General features: G+C 46.1%; 1 pseudogene across 1 annotated transcript; it reads left to right on the top strand.

The window, feature by feature from the left end:
- Positions 1–4,983: 4,983 nt before the first annotated feature.
- LOC306668924 (zinc finger and BTB domain-containing protein 14-like) lies at positions 4,984–15,369 on the top strand (annotated as a pseudogene). Its single transcript has 4 exons — positions 4,984–5,073; positions 7,871–8,050; positions 10,061–10,134; positions 14,386–15,369. The product of its transcript is annotated as a zinc finger and BTB domain-containing protein 14-like (transcript).
- Positions 15,370–21,397: the final 6,028 nt, after the last annotated feature.

Below are 21,397 nucleotides of genomic sequence, written 5' to 3'. Positions count from 1 at the left end.
AATATAGAATCATGTCATCAGCAAATAGTGATAGCTTAAGTTCCTCTTTTCCTATTTGTATCCCTTTAATTTCTTTAGTCTGTCTAATTGCTCTGGCTAGTATTTCAAGAACAATGTTGAATAGAAGTAGTGAAAGAGGACAACCCTGTCTTGTTCCCATTTTTAAAGGGAATGCTTTCAGTTTTTCTCCATTAAGAATGATGTTGGGGGCTGGGGAGATAGCTCAGTCGGTAGAGTGCCTTCCTTGCAAGCACAAGGCCCTGGGTTCGATCCCAGCACCCCAAAAAAAAAAAAAAAAAAAAAAAAAAAAAAAAAAAAGAATGATGTTGGCCAGGGGCTTAGCATAATATAGCCTTTACAATGTTCAGTTATGTTCCTACTATCCCTATTTTTTCTAGTGTTTTGAGCATGAAGAGGTGTATTTTGTCAATGCTTTTTCTGCATCAATTGAAATAACCATATGATTCTTATCCTTAAGTCTATTGACATGATGTTTATTGATTTACAGATGTTAAACCATCCTTGCATTCCAGGGATGAACCCCATTGATTGTGGTGCACAATTTTCTTAATATTTTTTGGATACGGTTTGCCAGTATTTTGTTAAGGATCTTTGCATCTATATTCACCAAAGATATTGGTCTAAAATTTTCTTTCCTTGATGTGTCTTTGCCTGGTTTGGGTATGAGGATGATATTAGCTTCATAGAATGAGTTTGGTAGGGTACCTTGCTTTTCTATTTCCTGGAATACTTTGAGGAGTATTGGAATAAGTTCTTCTTTGAAGGTCTTGTAGAACTTGGCTGAGAATCCGTCTGGTCCTGGACTTTTCTTGGATGGTAGGTTTTTAATGGCTTCTTCTATTTCATTGCTTGATATTGATCTGTTTAAATTATGTTATGTCCTCCTGGTTCAGTTTGGGAGGAGCATAAGTCTCTAGAAATTTGTCAATGTCTTCAGTAGTTTCTATTTTGTTGGAATACAGATTTTCAAAGTAGCTTCTCATTAGTTATGTATCTCAGTAGTGTCTGTCGTGATATTTCCTTTTTCATCACAAATTTTAGTAATTTGAGTTTTCTCTCTTCTTCTTGTTAGTGTAGGTAAGGGTTTGTCTATTTTGTTTACTTTTTCAAAGAACCAACTTTTTGTTTTGTCAATTTTTTGAATTGTTTCTTTTGTTTCAATTTCATTGATTTCAGCTCTGATTCTAATTATTTCCTGTCTTCTACTACTTTTGCTCTTATTCTGTTCTTCTTTTTCTAGGGCTTTGAGCTGTAATGTTAGGTCATTTAGTTGTTGACTTTCATTCTTTTCTGGAATGTGCTCCATGCAATGAATTTTCCTCTTAGTACCACTTTCATAGTGTCCCAGAGATTTTAATATGTTGTATCATTGTTCTCATTGACCTTTAAGAATGTTTTTATTTCCTCCCTGATGTTTTCTGTTATCCATGTTTCATTCAATAGCATATTATTTAGTCTCCAGGTGTTGAAGAAATTTCTGTTTTTTTCTATTTTTTCATTGATTTCTACTTTCATTCCATTATGATCTGATAGAACACAAGGCAGTATCTCTATTTTTTATGCATTTTCTAAAGGCTGCTTTGTGGCATAACATATGGTCTATTTTTGAGAATGTTCCATGTGCTGCTGAGAAGAAAGTGAATTCGCTCATTGATGGATGGAATATTCTATATATATCTACTAAGTCTAGGTTATCGATTGTGTTATTGAGTTCTATGGTTTCTTTGTTTGGTTTTTGTTTAGAAGATCTATCCAGTGGTGACAGCAGTGTGTTAAAGTCACCTAGAATTATTGTGTTGTGGTCTATGTGATTCCTGGAATTGAGAAGGATTGTTGATGTACAGGGATGCACCATTGTTTGGGGCATAAATATTTATGATCATTATGTCTTCCTGATTTATGATTCCCTTAAGCAATATGAAACATCCTTCTTTATCCTCTGACCACTTTGGCTTGATATAAGGATGGAAACCCCCACTTTTTTACTGAATCCATGTGCGTGGTAGGTTTTTCCCATCCTTTCACTTTTAGTCTGTGGATATCTTTTTCTATGAGATGAGTCTCTTGCAGGCAACATATTGTTGGGTCTTTCTTTTTAATCCATTCTGCCAGTCTATGTCTTTTGATTGATGAGTTTAGGCCATTAATGTTCAGGGTTATTATTGAGATATGATTGTGTTCCCAGTCATTTGGGTTTAACTTGGCTTGATTTCTCCTGTGAGTGGATTTTTCGTTAAGGTAGTGCCTCCTTTTGCTGACCTACATTGTTGTTTTTCATTTCCTTCTCATAGGATATTTTGTTGAGAATATTCTGTAGCGCAGGCTTTTTATTTGTAAATTCTTTTAACTTTTGTTTATCATGAAAGGATTTGATTTCATCTTCAAATCTGAAAGTTAGTTTTGCTTGGTATAGGATTATTGGTTGGCAACCATGTTCTTTCAGAGCTTGAAATATGTTGTTCCAGGCCCTTCTAGCTTTTAGAGTCTGGGTTGAGAAGTCGGCTGCTATGTGTATTGGTCTCCCCCTATATGTAATCTGATGCTTTTCTCTCATGGCCTTCAAAATCCTAATTATTTTGAATGTTAGGCATTTTCATTATAATGTGCCTTGGTGTGGATCTGTTGTGATTTTGTGCATTGGGTGTTCTGTAAGCCTCTTGTATTTGATTTTCCATTTCATTCTTCAGGCTTGGGAAATTTTCTGATATTATTTCATTGAATAGGTTGTTCATTCCTTTGGTTTGTATCTCTGTGCCTTCCTCAATCCCAATAATTCTTAAATTTCATCTTTTCATGATGTCCCATAGTTCTTGGAGATTCTGCTCATGATTTCTTACCATCTTCTCTGGGCAAATTTATTTTCAAGATTAAATATTCTGTCTTCATTGTCTGAGTCTTCCAAGTGGTCTAGTCTTTGGGTGATGATTTGGGCAACTCCTCTGTAGTAAAGAATTGATCTCTTTTGATTCCTATTGCTCCTAAACAACGTACGGTGATTGTGTGGATGTTAGCAACCATTCTTTAGTTTGTACCTAGGTAAGGGTCATTCTGACCCACTTCCCCCTCTGGCAATGATCTCATGATGTTAATGTGTAATTTGGAATCATAGCAACAGACACTTATGATTGATGTCATTTTTGGTATAAGAACCCCTACAACCCTGTGGTCAGGGCTGCTCTCCCAATAGCCATTTTTTGGGGCATTGTGTGATCAGTCTGTTCTTAAGTTGCGCCCCATAACAATGCACATGTATGAATATGTAACAATTCCCACAATTATGAACTAAAGTGCACCAATAAAAAATGTGGAAAAAAGTGCAACAGAGCATTTTCAAACTTGGAAATGTAAGTACAAGAGGAAAAAGAATGTGGAGGAGAGGGAGGTTTTCCCGTGTCATCTGAGACTCACATTTGGATTCTGCATGTACAAAAATACGTAAAATATTTAAAGGAGAATTCCAGAAGAAAGCACAAGTTATCACATTGCATTAAGACTGTAATGTCCAGTAGTAAGTTACTGCTGTATACGTTTGTCCTTTACCAGAATTATTTCAAGGTCCACCACTCCCTCTGCTCTGCTTCCCTGTCGTTCTCTCTGCATGGACCAATTTCAGAACCTTCAAGACTCACAGACTTCAGACTCCGAGTGTCAAAGGCTAACACAGAAAGATTTGAGAAGTCCTCCTATACAGCAGACTAGTCATGTAATAAATGCCCCATTTGCCTTAAGGTGATTTCAGGAAAGCACACTGCCCTAATTATATTTAGCATGAGAGCTTAGAGAGTCTCATTCTCCCCTAAGCATTGAGCCCTTTCTTGGTCGCTAAAGAAGACCAGGCTGGGGTTTTTGGAGGGCTCTCTTGTCCCTCTTCCAGCACACGTCACGACTCCCGGCCAGGTCAGCATGCCTGAAGGAGAAGAGCCTTCTTTGTGGTTCACCTAGCATTAGCTGATTGCTTTGGTTTTTTTGGGTCAGCCTTGCATGTTCTGTTAATTTGGTTTGATGTAGCCTGAGGTCACAGAGCACTTTCGAACTTGAAAATATAAGCACTAGAGGAAAAAGAATGTGGAGAAGAGGAAGGTTTGCGTGTGGACACACAGAAGTGCACAATTGCTCCCTGCGTGAGTGGGACTGTTGGGTGAAGAAGTTTCACTTGGGGGCTGGGAAGAGGAGAGGCTTCATGAATAGTTCAGGATAGTCACCAGCACAGTTCTTTTAAGGAACCATTGATCCTGAGCAACACCCCTCCCTGTGTGCAGTGAAGCCCTCTCCTCTGAGCTTTCCCCTGCAGTTGTCTGTGCTTCCCACCTCATTCTGGTTGAGGCTTCGAGACCTCTCAAAGAGCAGACATGGCTCACAGTGAAACTCCTCTATCTCCTGCAGGGTGCAGGGACTCCCAGGTATACCTCTCTCATGAGGCTGATAAGGGCAGATTTATTTCTACATCTGCGTGGCCGGCCAAGCTGAGCCCAGGCCTGTGCCCAGGACTTTGCTTCCCATTCTAAAATCTATCTACAAACACTGGCTACAGACAGCCCAGGGTGCCTTGTGGCACCTGATGACCTGAGATACTGTATCTCCTGTCTTGTTCTTCCCGGGGCACAAACCACCCTACTTGGTTTTAGGTTTTGCTGTGCACAGATAACTGAGTGTATGAAAGTCACCCTCAGAGCATGCCTGCTGGGGGCCCCTGGAGGCTGGTGTGAGAGTTCAGAGCAGAGGGAACCATGAGGCAATCCAGGGCCCATCGGAAGAGCAGTCTCCAGAAGGTAGACGGGAAACAGGAGTGAGCAAGTTCCCAGGACCCAGGAGAGTGGGGACAGGACAGTCAGCGTGCAGAACACACAGGAAGGTGGGGCATGTCTGCTGCAGAGCACCTGGGGCGGGGGCGGGCTCTGCGTTCCCCACTTGCTCCTGTGTAAAGTTCCCAAGCAGGCGTCCAGTCCACGGCAGCAGTACCACATGAAGGCCACATCACTCACAGATCAAGAAGGCTGGGAAGGAGTGGATGGTCCATCCACAGTCATTCCCAAGATTGTGTTGGCCACTGTGGTAAGGAAGCAGCTGGCAGAACCCAGACACAGGTGGTCAGTGTCTGCACAGTCCTCAGAGAACACCCTGGCTCTCACCTGGCAAAGAAGCCAGTCCTTGTTGCTGGTTGGGAAAGTGGTTATAGAATCCATTTTATTCTAAAGCAGCATTTTCTCATTTTTCTTTCTTTCAGAACTGAATGTAAATAATAGCAACAGTCAAATGTGGTCTGGAGTTTTGCCAGGCGTCAAGAGGAATTGTGAATCTTCCCAAGTCTTACCAGCAACAGAAGCAGGCCAATGACTCATTTTTCTTCTGGAATCCCCAAATAAGTGCCCTAGGGTACCCTTCAGGCAGGTAGTGAAGGTTTCTCAGTTGTATAAATAAGCCTCACAGGGGAAGCAGGACAGTGGGAAATGATTTTCATAGAATTGATTGCCACTCCTAGAGAAAAAATGTAGGGCCAACACTCCAACTTAGGCCCAGGATGTCATCAAATAAAAAGCTTCTGCACAGCAAAGGAAACAAGAGTGTGGTGAAAGAACCCACAGAATGGGAGGAGATCTTTGCCAGTTCCTCTTCTGACAGGTTAATATCCAGAACATATAAACAACTCAAAAAACTTGACATTCACCCCCCCAAATAACCTATTTAGTAAAAAGAGCAAATGAATCAAACAGACACTTCTCGAAAGAAAAAATACAAAAGGCCAAGAAATATATGAAAAAAATGTACGACATCATTAGCAATCAGGGAAATGCAAACTAAGACTACACTGAGATCCAGTGAGTTGCAAACTAAGACTACCCTGAGGTTTCAGCTCACTCCTGTCAGAATGGCAGCCTTGAAGAATATGACCAGCTATAGAGGCTGGAGAGGATGTGGAGAAAATGGAACTCCTGTACCCTGTTGTGGGATTGCAAATGAGCACAAGCACTGTGGAAACCAGTGTGGAGGGTCCTCAAAGACTAGGCATGGGAGCGCCATGTGACCCAGCCACACCTGAAGAATCACAGTCATCATGCTGCAGAGGTGCAGGCACACCCATGTTTACAGCAGCACAATTCACAGTGGTCAAACTACAGAAGGAGCCCAGGTGTCCATCAGCAGATGAATGGACAAAGAACAGGTGGTGTAGATACACAACGGAGTTTTTTTAATTTTTATTTTTACAGACTGCATTTTGATTCATTGTACACAACTGGGGTACAACTTTTCATTTTTTTGGTTGTACACAATGTAGATTCACACCATTCATGTAATCATACATATACCTGGGATAATACTGTCTGTCTCAGTCTACTATCTTTCCTTCCCCCATTTCCCTCCACACCATCCAAAGTTCCTCCATTCTTCTCTTGCTCCCCCTGCCACTCCCCTATTATGTATCATCATCCACTTAACAGATAAAATATTTGGTCTTTGGTTTTTTGGACTTGGCTTATTTCACTTAGCATGATATTCTCAAATTCCATCCATTTACCAGCAAATGCCATAATTTTACTCTTTTTATGGCTGAGTAATATTCCACAGGTTCTTTATCCATTCATCTATTGAAGGGCATCTAGGTTGGTTTCACAGTCTAGCTATTGTGAATTAAGCAGCTATGAACATTGACGTGGCTACATCACTGTAGTATGCTGATTTTAAGTCCTTGGGTATAAACTGAGGAGTGGGATAGCTGGGTCAAATGGTGGGTCCATTCTCAAAATGTATCAAAGATCTAGGAATTAGACCTGAGAGCCTTCACCAAATAGAAGAAAAAGTAGGTCCGAATCTCCATCATATTGGTTTAGGACTAGACTTCCTTAACAAGACCCCCAGAGCACAAAAAATAAAAGCAAGAATAAATAAATGGGATAGATTCAAATTAAAAAGCTTTTTGTCAGCAAAGGAAACACTAATGTGAAAAGAGAGCCTACAGAGTGGGAGAAAATCTCTTCCACACACACACTTCAGACGGAGCACTAATCTTCAAAGTTTATAAAAAACTTAAAAAACTTTACACCCCAAATACAAAGAACCCAATCAATAAATGGGCTAAGGAACAGATGTACGGGTGATCATCAAATGTATGAAAAAGTGCTCATCATCCCTAGCAAATAGAGAAATGCAAATTGAAACCACCCTAAGATTTCATCTAACTCCAATTAGAATGGCCATTATCAAGAACACTAGCAACAATAAGAGTTGGCGTGGATGTGTGGAAAAAGGCACACTTGTACAATGCAATTTGGAGTTGCAAATTGGTGCAACCAGTCTGAAAAGCAGTATAGAGATTCCACAACGGAGTTTTACTCAGCCACAAGGAAAAATGGAATTACGTCATTTGCAGGAGAATGGATGGAACCTGAGAACCTCGGGTTCAGTGAAATAAGCCAAACTCAGCAGGTCAAGGGACGTATGTTTTCTCTCATGTGGAAGCTAGAGAGGAACAAGGAAAGGTGTGGGGGGAATCTCATGGAAACTCGAAGGCAGATCAGTAGAGCAGAGCAAATGGCGGGGGAGGGAGAGGAAGGGGACACTGGGGAAGGATATCGGCCAAATTATATAGTTATATCGTGGGAATAAAGCTGGATTTATCCCCAAGTTAGAAAGCGACCCAGGTGCAGTGACAGAGGCTCGGGTCCCAGATGCACACGGCAGGCGGCGCCTCCCCGGGCTGGAGGCCGCCTGGGCACGGGGCGCAGCGGGCCCTGTACACCGGCACCTGCGGGTGAGCCCAGGGCGGGCGAGCTGCGGGCAAGCATGGGAAACCCCTGCCTTGGCCGGCGCCGCAGGGAGTGGAGGAGCTGTTCTCCACGCTGCCTGCGCACAGACCCCTCCAGCAGCAGCCTCGGTCCAGCAGCAGAAGCTCCGGGCCCCGCGCCACGTGCTGGGCTGTGTCCGCGCACGCCTACTGCCCTGCATGCGCTGCTGCGCGGCGGCACTGCGGCCCGTGCAGACCAGAGGGGGACCTTCTCCTCGCCCATTTGGCTTTCTTCAGGTGTCGGATGGGGTAGGCGGGACACGGCTGGCCCGGTGCCCTGTGTCCCTGGTGTCCCCTCGGCTCGCTGGACATATTTGCAGATGTGAAATCGCCAATTTCCTTGGCTCTGGTGGTTTCTGAGCGCTGTGCCTCGGGGCGCTGCCCCACCTGAACGGGGTTCGGTGTTTGTCCGAGTCCCGCCTTAGGAACTCAGGTGGACTCAGCTGGGCTCAGGATGGCGTTACGCTCTGGCAGTTCCTCCCCAACGTGGGCTTCGCGTGGGGTGATGGAGACTCATTCTCACCGGGAGTTGGGTCCTGGTGGCCGTCTTGGTGGGGAAGCCTGGCGGTGGCCCCATGGGGCAAGGGGGGAAGTGGGCAGGAGCCTTGGGAAGCTGGCCCTTCAGGAAGACGTTTGCCCACCCACTACCCTAAATGGCCTGCGTTATTTCCATCCTGTGCTCCTTCCCCAAATTCCCCTTCCACTTGCCCGTCTCCTTCATGTTTCTACGCCAGGTCTTTCTGATTCCTGCTTTTTGCTAGATATTATTTATTTTTAGATATTGCAACAAGCTATTTCAATACATGGATCTGGGAAAGGGTGTGAGGTTAATGGGAACACCTGTTCTTAATACCAGATCCAGTGGAGTTCTGCTTACCACGTCGGGTCTCAAACTACAGGTCATTTCAGGGCTTTAATGACTGCTGACCCCAGAGAGCAAGTGACTGTTGGCTACCTGACTGTCCCCCAGAAGCAGGAGTGGGTTCCTGCCTGGGAGTGGGTGGCAGGGTCCTTACTCATCCACCTGGAAACAACCTCCCCACGTGGCCCTTTGCTTCTCCTGCTGAGGGGACAGTTTCCAGGATCTTCCTGGTCTGTGCTCTCTCACTGCTCTCTCCTTTGAGGAAAGCACAGAGACTGGGACACAGACAGCTTTAATGACCAGCTTAAGCCAACACAGCTGGTAGGTGGACAGGCTGAGATGTGATTGGTTCTGTAGGACCCACAGCCTCCTCCCCAGCCCACCCGCCCCCTGGGAGGCCCCTGGGGGGTGTGTGTGTGCTTCCTGCTGCAGGGGGCAGGTGGCTGAGTTCCAGAGCATTTGCACCCGCCCTCCTGCCTGCTTCCTGTGGTGCCCTTATGGAGCCACGCCCAGGTTTCCCCACTGTGCGATGGCCGCCAGTGCTTTCTTCCCCAGCTCCTCTATAGGAATCCAACTCTCTGCGTGACCGAGTGTCACCCAGGAATCCCACGAGGGGAAGGAACTGCTGGAGGGTGCTGCCCAGCTTCTACTGTCATGTCTGTCCTTGGTCAGTGGGCCATCTGTCCTGGTGCAGGGTGAGGCACATGTGGAGGCCATCAGCCAGAAGCAGGAAACACCAAGTGAGGCATCAGGCAGGAAAGCCAAGCTGTACAGAATTTTTTTCCAGAATTTATGTTACTCTGAAATTTTCCAGTGCTTTATGAAGACCCTCATTTCAAGAGCACTACATTTGAAAATATCTGAATCACAGAATGAATAGAAGATAACTTTGGAAAAGTTTCAGGAAATTCTTTGTAATTTCATCAAACCAAATTTTCTTAACATAAAGAGGCCAAAAAAGAATTGGGTCCATGTTCACTTGCAAAGCAATCGGAAAAATTCAACCCACTTGTCTTCCGAGCGGTACTATCGGGTAGGCAGGAATTAACTGCTGTAAAGCCTTCTCTGTGCTCACAGGGGACCCACCCATCCCACCCAACTCTTCACAGGAGTCCATGCTAACATGACCATGGCAACCAAGTGCTACCTGCTGCTCTATGGCCACAGGTCTTCCACCCCCATCTTCTAGGGTCAAAGAATCTCTCACCTGTGGAGGATCCTGCTGACTACAACAGTTGGCAGATGGAGGCTCAGGCCTTGGGAAACAGATTCCGGATCCTGGCAGGTTGAAGAAGAGGCAAGACACAATTGGGAGAGTAGACATGCTTTATTTGGAGGTGGCAGCAGCCTTAGCCAGCTGCCAGCCCCAGCCATCAGCCCCCCATGCTTTTCCATAGGCCTTTAAAGATGCTGGCCAGACAAAGAAGGCCAACAGAGTCAACAGGGTACATCACTGGGCACGTGCTCACAGGTAAGTGCCTGTGTACCGGAGTGCCAACCCTGAATCAGGTATTCATGACCTTGGCTACACCCTAAAAACATACCCCTCCAGAAGCCTTGGTGAGGGAGCCTAACTCCAGCCATCCTGGGCCTGCCCAACATCTGTGCAGGGCCTCTGTGAGGAAACTCTACACAGATCACAGGGCGTGGCCAGAGCAGCAGGAAACTTGGAGCTTCTCGCCAAGTCAAGGCTGAAGAAGGCAATTGTCTCACAACTTCTTTGCAGTCCAAGGAAAGGCTGCTGGTTGGAACTCTGCTCACTGCCTGTCTGGGCTGATTTGGGTATATTTTTCCACCATTGAACTCCATGATGTTAGCAGATGAAGTCAGGCAATTTGCCCTCTTCCACTTTCCTCATGGAGAAAATCAGTTTCATCCTAGAGCAAATCTTCAGCCTGTAGATGGTGTTCCCCAATGTAGAACGCAAACAATCAGCACACATTGCTGCATACCAGGGAGTCTACTATGTGTCACATCCCAAGGAGTTTACTACATGTTGGAAGAAGTGCATCCCAAGTGTTGGTTCAGTACAAGAGACTCAAGAGTGGAAGATTTTTTAGCTAGAGAGGTATTGAAACTTTATGTTTATTCTCCTGCAGCAACAGAAGACTGGAACCCAGGTCCACCTGGTGTTCACAGCATAGAGAATAGCTAAATGCTGATGTGTATACTGCAACTGTGGGTTCTGAATGTTCAGACTAGGGAGATGTCAGAACAGGAGTGTTCCAGAGATGCACCTGGAGGTGAAGCTCAATGAGAAAGGCAGCATTCCAAGGGAACAAACAAGTCTTGGTGTTTCTCGTGGCTGTTGATTCTCATTCTATTTTCCCCTGAGCTAGATGACTCATGTGGATATGTAATCTACAAACACTGAAGACGCAAAATTGTAGGGTCTGAATTATGTTAGATGTTAACTTCTGACTCACAGGGAGCATGCGTGTGGTGGGATTGGTATGATTGTCTGCTCCCCATCGCCCTCAGGTGGCTGTCGTCTGAACAGCATCTGAAGATTCCTAACATTCAAACAAGTTGAAGCAAGGATAAGACAGAATAAGGTCTGGTCCATGAATCCTCTACTCCAAAAACCATCACGTCACTCATGAGAGAACCACATTCTGATTCAGAGAAGCTGGGAGGAGCCCTTCCAGGGGCAGAAGAGTGCCAATCACGGACCTCAGAAACTGTTGCTTCAAAGGAGCTCAAGCTTCGTGTATTATGTTTTAAGAACAGTTTATACTCCAGTGCATTGTCAAAGAGAACAAACCACAGGAAATTATCTGGGTGTGGTCAGGGAAAGAAGGAACAAGTGTCTTACCAGTACCATTATCCCAGGTGACTGCAGGCCCCCAAATATGCTTCCCTGAGGGCACAGACCCCACTAAGACAACCCAGCAAGGCACCAAACAAGCAAATAACAGTAGCAAATCCAAAAGGGGATATCAGTATCCACAGCTGCTATCATTTAACACCTAAAATAACCAGCTGCAGCAAACACCATGAAGCATGCAAAGAAACAAGAAAGTATGCCCCATACACTGGGGATGAGAACAGAACCTGCCTATGATAGTGGCCCGTGGCAGGACTTGCAGAAAGAAGGACTCCAAAGTGGCCATTGCAAACATATGCTGACCCAGAGGAACATGCCTGAGGAGGCAGAGGGAACCACAGTGACAGATCTGGTGCTAAATCACAACAAAGTCTAAACCTTGTCAAGGGTGCAGCAGTAGATTTGAGGAGATAGAGAACAAGCAAGTCAGCTTGGAGCAAAATTGGTAGATGCTGTGTAGCCTAAGAGGAGAAAGAGACTGAAAACCAACCAACAGCACCTCAGAGGAGCACGGAACAGGGCCAAGGAGACAGAGGGACCAGAGAAATTGTATCAATAATGACTGAAAAATCCTGGAGTAGGTAAGGACGAGGCCACAGGAGGAACTTCAAGGCGTCACAAGGTGGGGAGAAGATGTGTCGTTGCTTAATGATTATACTCTGGCAGGCAGGGGTGATGGGCACCTCAGTCCTGAAGACCCTAATCCAGCAGGCTGGGTGGAGAGCACACCCTCCTCCTTTCTTCTTCTCATGGGTTCTCTCTGTCTTGGATACCACCCCCAACATGGTTTCTCTGATCATCACCACTTCATCCATCCTTCACAAGTTTGGCCCACACGTAGATCTAAAGTCAAGTTCTTTCAAGTTTTGATCTTGTGACCCCTGCTTGGGATCCTCTGCAGTTGTCTCATCTTTAGGATAGCTCCACATGCAAGGTAGTGCCTGGTGCTACCTGGCCTCATCGTGGACAGCTTCCCACTATGCACTGATCTCAGTTCCAGAATCGCTGCCATCAACTAGAGCTCCACCCTGCACCCACACTTTTCTCTCAGCCCAGCCCACCCACGAAGATCCTTAAACCATTAATGGTTGTGCTTACTTAGGATACTTGCATTGTAGAGCAAAATCAAATATATCATGTCTAATTCTCACAGTGACTGTGCAAGACGGTCTCTTTACACCTGAGTGCAGAGCAAAAGGCTCACCTCCCAGAAGGCTGTGCAGAGGGAGAGAAGCAGAAGCAGTTGGAGCTCAGCTTTAAATGATTGCATTGCTCCTCAGCTTCATCTTGCTCTGAACTGAAAACTAGTTAATCCTCGCTCTGCCTTCAAAGCTCAGCTCCTGCATGGTCTCTCAGGACACTTCCATCAGGGGAAGGGGAAGGCTCAGGTCTGGAAGCAAGGTTTGAGAATCTGGCAGTTGAAAACAAAAGTGTGAGGCAGGATGGAAATACTGGTCATCCTTTATTCAGAGGTGGCCACAGTCCTTACCCAGTCCTCCTGAGCCATTTCCATAGGCCTTTATTATATGAAAGCTGAACAAAGAAGGCACAATGCCAACAGGTAACATCAGTGGGCACAAGCTCACAGGCAAGTGTTTATGACCTTGAGTACATAAATGCTGAAGTAGGTGTTCATGATCTTGGCCACACACTGACCATAGCATAACAGACTCATGACCTCAGTCACACACTGAAAGCATAACTTAGCTTGCTGGAGGCCTTGGTAACGGAGCCTAACTACAACCATGTGGGGCCTGCCTTACACCTTCTCTCCCCATGGACTCAGTTTTTGAGGTTTCTCCTGCTATGCAGTCCTCGTTGGGAAATGATGATAGAACTGAGCCACCTGCAGTGGGTACTCCCATGCCTGATGTGCAGCATGCATCCTTGCACCTGAGCTTGTAGGGCCTTCATCCTCTCGCTGGACCCATCTCATGGTGAGTCACCCTGGCATCCAGTGCACTCTGTCCTTAGCACATCTGGCCTGCTGCCTGTATGCAGTGACTTCTGTTGCCCTGGGGACTCTGGCCCAGGCCCATGTTCAGTCATTGGGTCACCCTAGTACACTTGGCCCAGCACCTACCTGCAATCATCCAGACTGCAGGTAGCTGGACTACCTTTGGTGCCCCTGTGGACTCCCTGGCCCCATAACCCTGTGGAATTTCTGGGACCACCCTGGGTGCCTCTGACCCAGGCCTCTGTGCAATCAGCTGGACCATCCTTGGTGTACCTGGTCCAGTACCTACATTGCAATCAGCTGAACTTCAGTTAGCTGCACTACCTTGGTGCCTCTGGCCCCTTGCCCCCTTGAGGTCTGTTGGATGGCTCTGCACCCCATGGGGGTCTGTGGGACCATCCTGTCCTCTGGCCCAGCACCTTCTGATAGTCAGCTGGACTCCGGTTAGCTGTTCTACCCTTGCACTTCTGACCCAGCACTTAGGCACAGCAGCTGAATGACCCTTGGTGCCTGGCACAGTGTCTACCCACCATCTTGTTAAGATGGAAAGGGGCATCTTGAAGGTTCTCTGCTGTGAAAGCTGGCAGCACACTTTCCCCAGCTTGCACCATGCATGCACAGGAAAGTGGGGAGCGGTGGGGGTGTTCACAGCTGGCTAGACATTCTGTGCTTGCACAGAAGGAGGGCTGCTATGATTTCCCTCACTCTACCATCTTCCTAAACTCAACAAAACAGAACAAAACACTGCCACCCACTGTGCCCCACACCCAGCATCCATTCCATGCTGGCCTGCAAGCTTAAGAGCGTGCAGGGAGTTCACGGGAAGTGTCTGAGGCTGTGCCATGCTACAGGTCTGGTGTGCTCTTGATCAGAGATATTCTGAGCTGGAGATTTTGGTGTTTAAGGTATTAAAATAATTGCCTGACTTGTTCGTGGAGTTTTTTCATCAGTATTTCTGAAACCATTAGATATAATTATGCTAATCATAAAACTGTTTCTGAAACACTAAACAAGCAATGCCTGGAAGGAGAATTTTGTGATGTTGCTATCGTGGTTGAAGATGTGAAATTCAGAGCACGCAGATGTGTTCTCACTGCCTGCATCACCTACTTTAGAAAGCTTTTCAAGAAGTTTGAGGTCGATAGCTCTTCCATAATAGAGATAGATTGTCTTTGTTCTGATACATTTGAAGAGGTCCTGAACTACATGTACACAGCTAAAATTTCCTTAACAAAGGAAGAAATTAACTTAATAATATTATTGGTTCAGAGTATCGGTATCAGATTTTTGGATAAACTGTTCTCAGAAGCGAGATATATCTGGTCCCAATGAAAATAAGGGCCAATGAAAGAGTAAACATTGCCCCAAAATGAATCACTCCATTGGAGATGCTGCTGACACTCAGGATGTGACGTGGAGGAAATCAGGATCAGGATGGCAGTCTTGTGACACAGGAGAAGCCCCTGCTCCCAGGTCAGGAGGTCAGCAAGTCATCTGCTCCTACACTCAGGGCTCAGGACGCAACTTGGAGCTGGGGAGTGAGGAAGTTTGAAAAGTAAATTGCTGCGGCCAGGAAGCCAGATCCATGGATACTACAGAGTTCACAGATTTGGGGTCCCAGATCCCTCAAGCCTTAACATGTAATGAGGGAATGAATGAGGTGAAGATGGACAGATGCCAGGCTGGACAACAGCCACCGGGCCTGAAGTCTGAGTGTTTGCTTTATAGTCACCATCAGGAGCAGACTGCCTGTCAAGCATATGGTAAGACATTTTTTGATGAAGGCAGACTGAGGAAGCATGAGAAACTCCACACAGCAGACAGGCCATTTGTTTGTGAAATAGTACAAAATGGTCCACTGCACAGACCCACTTGAAAGAACACCTAAAATTCCACGCAGGGATAGGCCCTGTAGTTGCGAGGTGTGGGAGAACCGTTCATTTGAGCCCTGACTTAGAGAAGCAGGAGAGAGTTCACAGTAACAGAAGACGTCTGGCATGCCACGTGTCCACAGAGGCTTCAGACCACGTGCCTCCTTCAGGAGACTCCGAGGGGAAAGGCCTGGGTGTGGGTCTCCTGCACCAGGCATCTGCCAAGGCCTGCAGTCAGGGAGGGGAATCAAGCCACCCCTGCCACCCAGAGCCAGCCCAACAGTGGTAGCCGGCGGCCCTTGCCGTGGAAGGAGAGCAGCCTGCAGCCAGAGGTGGCGGACAGGAGCGCTGCGCCCGGGAAGCCCGGACAGATGGTGCTGAACACGACCAGCAAATGCCAATCGCTGTGTCTTCGTGGAAACAAGTGAAGCGCGTCCTTGGTGGACATGAGATACTGGCTGGTTGGGTGTTTTTAAAACTTGTCAAGGACACAACATTCCTACCTTCTGACCCGTTTCACTGTCCTGTCTGGTGTCTGCTGGTGTTGCCAGTGAGCTTCCCTCCCCTTCTGTTTTATGATTTTGATTTGAGGATTCTTGAGTCCAGTTTAGAAGTGGGAGACTTCTGTCCTGTTCATAACCCTCTGCATGAACACTGTGCAGGCACTGCATGGAGCAGTAATCGAGTAAACTGATTTCTCAATCATCACAATTATATGCAACTTATAGTTAGAATAGCAGTTAATAACTTAATGAACATTCTTCCTATAGACCCAGAAAATGCTGGGGGGTGGTTGACCAAGAACACTGTGCAAGTGTGAAACCAAGTTCTGGAAATGCATAATGGCACTAGATTTTGTAGACAAGTAATAGTTGCTTTGCTGAAGTGTTTTTCATCCATTTTGATTGCCACACACCTATGCCAAAGGCTGTGGTCACACATCTTACCTCATTCTGTGAACCCACCAGGAAGCTGGGGATGGGCAGGTGTCACAGGTTCCTCTTCCTGGGGTGCCGTCCTTCTGCACCAGGGGTTGGTGGAGTAGACCAGTGCGAGGTCCTCACCTGTGCAGCTGTTCCGAGACCTGCTAGAGCAAAGTAATCCTTAACGGATTTTGAAATCGGACTTGTATTTGGGTTCAAAATCAGGACAAGAAGGATTTGTGTAACTTAGTGGGATGTCACCAAGCTTTCAGGCTCTCTCTGTGGCACGTGATCCATCCATAAAGGAAATGCGATATGCTTACTTAAACTGATAGATCTAAGAATCCTCTAAGTGTGTAAATACTAATGTTGGCCTTATGTATTTCAAGTAAGAGCAGACGACTGTACCTTTTTTTCTGCACATTGGATTAAAGTAACTTCCATGAGCAACAAACATCAGAGTGCTTTCAACCAATATTAAAGATTATCAGACCAAATAATTTTTGAAGTATATTGCATCACTGGGTAGAGTTTAAATAGGAGTTGATAGCATCTTCATAGTTGTAAATCAGAATCATAAACTGTTTCAGATTTGATGTACTAAATTTTTTAGCCATTTCCTTAGAAGTATATTGAAATGTCAATGATAGTTTGAATTTTGTTCTGTAAGAAAGTATTAGTCTATTATTTTAGAATATATGCAATTGTAGAAAATGCCAACTCTTGAAATTCATGATTGGTTCCTAGAAATTTTTTAATACATTAAAGTAATTTCATTTCATAGCCTGTTACACTAACACCTATAATGACTATTGTGGGAGAAACTTTATTTTTTAAATTGGTATATATGTATGCCCAAGATTGTATGATGATGATGCTACTTTAAAAGAAATTATTTATTGGTAAAAATGAATTAAAAAATAAAATGTTCAAGTTAGTTTAAAATTAATTTAATTTATTTTTAAAAATTTTAAAAATGAAAGGGGCATCTTGGTTTTTCCAAAGTGGGATGGTTTTAGGGGTGGGTGTGGGTGCTAGAGATGTGAAGGGCGAGATTTGTCTAGTCCTGGGCGCTCTGGGCTCCAGGATGTCCATGATTAAGTCTCTAGAACATGAAATCTGGAGGACAAATACTTAAAAAAGAGCACTAATCATTCAGATCAAGGCATGGGATGGTGAGCTCTATTTTAGCTTGAATTACCAAAATTAAGATGTGGGATATTAAGTATTTCATAGTTTATACATCAGGACTCAGCAATGGCATAGCTCTCTCTGCAATTCTGAGGAAATTAATTAACAATATGCAGCCTCAGAACACCGCTGCTGCTTTGGGGAAAGATAGAATGAAAAGCTGCACTGGGCAGCGTGCTGCAGCCCAGGGCCCTTCCAGCTGACCTGCGGGGCACCGAGGCCACCTCCAGGTTCTCCCTGCAGGCTGGTACTGTGGGGCTCAGCGCTGTTTCCAGGTCTGGCTGTCTTTCCCAGGGAGGCTCCCCCGGGAAGATGCAGACCTGGGCTTTGTCCCCTGTGTTGTCCTGAGTTTACCATCCAAGTTTACAGGTGCTTCCATGCAGAACCCACTTTTCCCTACTGTGAGGCATAAAGGTAAGGTCGGGACATGTGACCCCGAGCCTGGGGCAGGTCAGAGAGCCCCTGGCCCCCTGACATGGTGCACGGCAGTCCTGCTCTTCATCCGCCTACTGAAGCACATCGTGAGTCCTTAGAGCACTTGTCTGCTGTGCACGGAATGTCTGTACGTAGTTGCATGCTGTATTTAGACATTTTTTCAAGACCTACATTTTCAAGGTAATTGTCTAAATTCTTCGGATTCTGTTGGATCATATGGTGAGCTCATGCTTAACTTTGGAAAAAACTGTTGAGCTCTGAAAAGTGGTGAACTGTCCTGCGCTCCCCCAGCAGAGTGAGAGCTCTGGTTCCACATGCTCCAGTGGACACTGCGTGGAGAAGCTGCAGCCTCGTGATCCATGGCAGGCCAGCACGCAGTGCGGGCTGCTCCTCTCATGTCAGGCCACGGTAGGAAATGCTTTCTATGATTTTTTTTTTTTGGCCATCTGCATGTGTTTTGTGAGCTGTCTCTTCCGATCTTTTCCTATTTTCAGTTGGATTGTTTGTTTTCCTATTGTTGTGTCTTGTACTATATTTAGGCTACAAGTTCACATTGGATATGTATTTTCCAAATATTTTCACCAGTCTGTGGTTGATCTTTTTTCCCTTAATATGTTTTTTCACAGAGTTGACCAACCTTCCTTCCTTCCTTCCTTTCTTCCTTCCTTTTTTATTTTTCTTTTTTTGAACCCGGGGCACTTAACCACCCAGCTACATCCCCAGAATTTTTTTTGTTTTGGCAGGGTCTCACTAAGTTACTTAGTTGCTGAGGCTGGCTTTGAATTTGCAATCCTTCTGCCTCAGCCTCCTGAGCTGCTGAGATTACAGGTGTGTGCCCCCGTGCTTAGAGACAATTTTACTAAAAAAAAAAAAAAAAAAAAAAAAAAAAAAAAATGGTATCATTCCCAGGGGATGCATGCCAAATCCACTTTTAATTCTGAGACAGTGTCTTGCTAAATTGCCACAGACTCTCTAGTAGCTGGAATTGTAGGCATGTGCCACCATGCTCAGTGATATTTTCAATTTTAATACAATCCACATCATCAATTTTTTTGTGGGTTTGTTTTGGAGCTGTATTTGAAACTCGTCATGAAATGTGGTCATGCATATTTTCTTCTAGACTTTTTATAGTCCCACATTCTAAATGTAAGTCTGCACTGTTTTAGGGGGTTTTGTGAACCTACCGTTTTCCCATCCCATTTTCCCTCGTAGGGTTCCGGATCCTCCAGCACCCTCTGTGCCACAGAGACTCCACTCTCGGCTGAAGGTCTTGTGAGGCGGGTGTGCAGGGCTTTCCGCTTGCCTCCACCTGTCGGTCTGTGTGTCCCTGCACAGCATCACCTTTTCTTCCTTCCTTTGGCCTTCTGACAGGTGCTGGGGTCCCGATGTGTGAGTTCTTTGTCCTTCTGCAGTCATTGTCACCTGTTCCAGGTCCAGAAACAGTTTGCTGGAAATTTGGTGTGATTGCACCAAATCTGCAGATCAAATTTCAGAGAAGTTCATCTCAACCTGAACAAGGCATGTCTCTGCATTTATTTATATTTTGTTTGATTTCTTTAAATTGTGTTTCAAATTTTCTGAAAGTGAAATTGTAATTTAAAACATATTTTAAATTTTGGGGGTGCAATTGTAAGTGGTATCGTTTAAATTTTTCTTATAGTTTTTCAAACTCCAATTTTTCTCATACATTCTTGCTTATATATAACAAAACTGATGTACTTTTGCCTATTGACCATGTATTTTGCTACCTTTAGCCATTCTGATAAAAAATGAAATGGCGAACTCTATTGTTTGATTTCTACTATTACGCCTGGAAAAATCACAGCCATGAATTTCAGAGCTTCACCAGGACTGCCACAGGGGGCGCAGGGCACCACGGAGCAATGCCACAGGGGGCGCAGGGCACCACGGAGCAATGCCACAGGGGGCGCAGGGCACCACGGAGCAATGCCACAGGGGGCGCAGGGCACCACGGAGCAATGCCACATGGGGGCACAGGGCACCACGGAGCAATGCCACAGGGGGCGCAGGGCACCACGGAGCAATGCCACAGGGGGCGCAGGGCACCACGGAGCAATGCCACAGGGGGCGCAGGGCACCACGGAGCAATGCCACATGGGGGCGCAGGGCACCACGGAGCAATGCCACATGGGGGCGCAGGGCACCACGGAGCAATGCCACATGGGGTGCAGGGCACCACGGAGCAATGGTCACTGAGTGTCCATCCTTTTCAGATCCCCTTGATTCATCTGCTGCCAGGGGTGGGTGTCCTGTGCCCACTGCAAACTTCCTTCTGCTCAGGACTCATCTGGGGAAATGCCATGGCTGAGGACACCTGGAGGCCATGTTCACAGCGAGGTAACCTAACCTGAACCTTAGAACCTACCCTAACCCTAACCCTTGGAAACTACGAAGGGAGAGACCACCGTTGCACCCACCTTGGGACCATGATTAAGAGCTTCCTCCTCCTTTGGACCCACACAGGGAGATGCCTTGGCTAAGGACACCTGGGGGCCATGTCTCTCTGGCTCCACTGTGGCTTTGGGATAATGGAAACCCATCTGAGGAAAAGGTGAGGAAGAAGGAGGAAAGCCCTCTTGTGCACTGCCCCACCCCCTGAGGAGGAAGCTCTGCCATGTTCTTTACTTTCCTAAGTGATAGTCTGGCAGGACTTGGTTTCACACTGTGTCCCTCGTCCAGGCCTTGGCTGCTCACATAGCATGCTACAGTACTTTTTGTGGATTGAGAGTGTTTCTTGGGAGAAATCCCAGGACACTGAAAGGAAAAACACTGAGGCACAGACTCGGGGTGCTGCAGGGAAGGCATGGGGGTCCCAGCTCCTGGGGCCTCACGGGCCTGAGGGCAGTACCTCATGTGCCTCATTATTTGCTTTTATTTCTGTTTTTATGGCTCACTCTTTTCAGTTTTAAAGTACTTGAAAAATTCTGAGAAGTCGATATATCAATGTGATAATGACATTGTGGCTGTATGAGGGTTCGGTGGGCCTGGACCCAAACCTTGACCTCCCCCTAAAATCAGTCCTAAGTGACAGTGAACAAGATTTGAGTACTCATCCCTCAGGGTCTGATTTCAGCCTGCACAACAAGCCCCTGAGGCCAAAACCGCAGTGCTCGGCGCCCAATGACCACGTCCTCCTCGTTGTGCCCTGTAAAACCAGAATCTCATCTGTAACTGATGACCATTTCCCATCTGGAAAATGGGTCCCAATGGCGCCTGAGTCCGTGAAGGAATGCAGGCTTCTCTGAGTCTGTTTAGGTCTGCTTCCCGTCGCATTGCACTTACTATTGGGGTGCATGACCGGGAAACGGGTATGTGGCAACATGTACCCCTCCCTATCTCCCCGAAACCCACTCCCCTTCCCCTGCAGTTAAAAGACTGCCAGGACCTGGGAAGTGACCTCTGAAGCGCCCGGCACCCCCAAGGATCTCTGAGGTCGGGTTAGGGGTTAGGGATAGGGTTTAGGGGTTAGTGGTTAGGGATAGGGTTTAGGGGTTAGGGGTTAGGGTTTA

Source organism: Sciurus vulgaris (assembly GCF_902686455.1).
Source record: "Sciurus vulgaris genome assembly, chromosome: 8".
NCBI lineage: Eukaryota > Metazoa > Chordata > Mammalia > Rodentia > Sciuridae > Sciurus > Sciurus vulgaris.
The sequence above is the reverse complement of the archived record's forward strand: the minus strand, read 5'-3'. Positions and strand labels throughout refer to the sequence as shown.